Genomic DNA, 3545 nt, shown 5'->3' on the forward strand with positions numbered 1-3545 from the left:
ACCAAGCCTTAGTACTGCTCTCGGGCGCACTCCCCTCCTCGGGTGAGGAAAGGCGCTGGGTGCCAGGCGGACACCCCTCCTCGGTCGGGGAGGAAAGGTGTTGGGTGTTGGATCGGCCTGCGGACAGCCGCCAGGCGAACACCCCTCCTGGGCAGGAGAGGCACAGGACGATCGGGTCCAGCTGCGGGTCCGTTCCCTTTATTTATATACCTCTCTTAACCTTCTCTGATTTCTTAATTCCTCTGCCTATACACATACAGTTGTAAAGATTGTATTACAGGATGGCAAGGGCTGTTGGATATGAGGAACTCTTCTTGCATATTCTGTCATTTGCTGTGGTCGTGAAATCTTAGTTTGACACCTGCTAGTTTTAATACATAAGGGAAACAGACCTGATAGTAGCCATACAATGGCAGGAAGGACAGCTAAGCAGCTTGGTATCAGTACTCTGATTGACAGTTTGGTCAGAAAATGGCTGATATTCGTTTATTTGACATTAGACCTTAGAAAACAATTAACTGAGGCTTTTTTTTTTTTGCGCAATGCAAGCATTATACATAATCACAAAATGATTGTTTTTGAATGTACAGACAGAATTATACCTGAACATTTTTAAATTTAAAGATTCGGAGGAGTCTTTGCATAAAGGGAATATGATACTGTACACTGTGAAAAATGATCATGATCCTTCTAACATGATAGAAATTATTTGGATTTTCCCCCTGAGATAAAATGTAGTTCCTGTGTTTCTTAGCTTAGTGATGATTTCCTTTGTAGACATTAATTTATTTATATTGTAAGTTTTTGGTAGCACCAAATGAATTTGTTATATGACGGACTTTTTAAATAACTTCTGTATATTATATATATATATTAAATGGCTTTTATTGAACCTATATCTTCTACTTTACTCTCTTGATGGAAAAAAAGTGTTAAGACTATTGTTTAAAAAATGAAAAGATTTTTATTGCTGTCAGTATTATGTATTGCTTTGAATGACAGAACTCAGTAGAAATAAACCCTTTTGGAGGACAATCTATCTGTCACTTAGAATCTCGTTCATAAATAACTAAGGTCATTTTCCAGCACAATTATGAAAGACACAAAATTCTGTAGTAGTAGATATGTATCAATGCAGGATGTATGTAACATTCATTCAGGAGGAATCAGGGAATATGAAATGGAGTTTATTCTGCTTAACCATTATTACTAAACACAAAACTTGGAAGAAATGGTTTTCTTTGATAAAATGTAGTAAAATTTAAAAAAATAAATAAAACAGTTAATCTACAGTATGGAAAGCCACAACTCTCAAATAGAGTCAAAATCTGCTTTACTTTCTTCTCTTTCCACAGAAAGCAAGTTATAATGCCTAACAATTCACAGCACATACTCAGTTATGTTAGCTATCTTGAGCTCATTTAAATTTAGAAATATTTATGGAGTACTGGGAATGACAGTACACACACACACACATATATATATATATATATATATATATATATATATATATATATATATAATAGCTCAGTATGGCTGCCTTGACAGTTAATAAATAAGGAAAGACATTAAAATGCGAACCCACATTAAATGCTCCCTTTCATTTTAAATCCATCATTCTAATCTCCCCTTCTTCAAGAACTAGCTTAAGCGTTCAGATCCTAGACTCCCCTTAATGACTTAACTGATCATCAATCATAACAGTAAGTGATACACAATTAAGCACATGATAGACAACTTTCTTCTCCTGGTCCCAGGACTACCTGTTACATTGGCATACACATACGAAGTCCTTCCAAGGTAGCATTTGTCACCTCTCAGGCTTACTTCCACTTACTTGGAGCAGAGGCAGTGTGCACTCAATGATTGCTTCAGATTCCCTCACAACAAGAAGATTTGCCATTCCTGAGTGTTTGCTCGAAGAACTCCAAGTTGATTTATCTCAGATATAGTTACACATCAAGCTTTACTGTAAGACTGTTTACAATACATAAGGCATGGAACCAACCTAGGGGGAATGGATAAAGAAACCATGTACATAGTGGAATGTTTTGAAGGAAAATGGATGCATGTGGTGACAGTAAGATTCAGAGTATTTCATAATTGTTAGAAAGAGAAGTGTTGGATGTTTTCTCTCATTTGTGGTCCCTCGATATGATACAGATAGGTAAAATAATGATGGTAGAAGCAACTCTGTCCAGGGCACTAAGAGGCACAAATGGAAGCATCAGGTGATAGAGAAGCAAGAAAGAGAGTAGTGGGCTATGGGAGAAATATTCCAAATGCAACATATCTGTGCACACACTCTTCCCTAAAAAAATAAATAGCTTAAAGTTGTACTGATACATACAAAGGATACCCAATAGAATAGTTTAAAAGATTTTGGAAACCACATGTGTAATATACAGAGGAACACGAAGCTGAAACTCTGATATAATGCTTTAGGAAAGAAAAATGATACAAAATGTTGGGAAATACATTGGTAGTTTCTTGATAGGGGAAAAGAAAAAATGTGGAAAAAATGCTATCAACTTAGTACTCAACAAAATCTTCAAAATTGAATTCAACACATCAACTACCTTGATTTATGACTCATTGCATACACATACTGAAATACCACACTGTACTCCACACATATGCATAATAGGGAAACAATAATAATTTTAATGATTGTACTTTTATTGTCTCATACTAAGTCATTCAATGAGTTTAATTTTGATATATTCATATATGTATGTGATATACTTTAATCATGCTAACCCTCCCATTATTCATTCTCCAATAACTTCTGACCTCTTTCCTTGTTCCAATAGTCATTTTGTTTCATGGCCTTTCAAAGTTTTCTAAAGTCTAAGCTGTACATAGGAGAAAATACATGACAGTTCTTCTAGGTCTGACTTACTTTGCTTAACATAATGATACATTTTCCTGTGAAATAATTTTTCAAAGAGTTGGTAGTATCGATGCTTTTCCAGATCTTTCTACAGATGACTTCTAATGGGCATATGTGACTATAAGGCATTACCACATACCAAAAATAATATACTCATTATAGCACTTATTTTTCATAGTGGCCCCAAATAATCATAGAATTAAATATTTGGTGAATGAAAAACTGTGTTTCATGCGTTATATTATTTAAAGAGATAGAGATTATTAATTAATCATATTTTATAGATGAAGAACCTGTGGGAACAGTAAGATAGGTTAGGAGAAAAAAAGTGCTCAACTCCAAGCCTCAGGAACTAGAAACCAAATGCTATGAAGAGAGAACCAATTCCCTCGGATTATTCTGATTTTCACATGCTTGCAATAGATTATGTCCCAATCCCCAAAATGAACAAATTCAAGAATCCATGGTTGTCAACTAGAAAGCAGCACCCTGATATTGGAAAAAGTTCTACTTGACTTGAAAACCCTAATGCTACACTGTCTTTCCTTCTCAGGTAAATTTGTGATTCACTGTTTTATTTTATGCAATTTTACAAACCATTAAAATATGACACAAATCTGCTTTCATAAAAATTTTATATACACATGAGAGG

This window comes from Mus pahari, chromosome X (genome assembly GCF_900095145.1).
Source record: "Mus pahari chromosome X, PAHARI_EIJ_v1.1, whole genome shotgun sequence".
NCBI classification, from domain to species: Eukaryota; Metazoa; Chordata; class Mammalia; order Rodentia; family Muridae; genus Mus; species Mus pahari.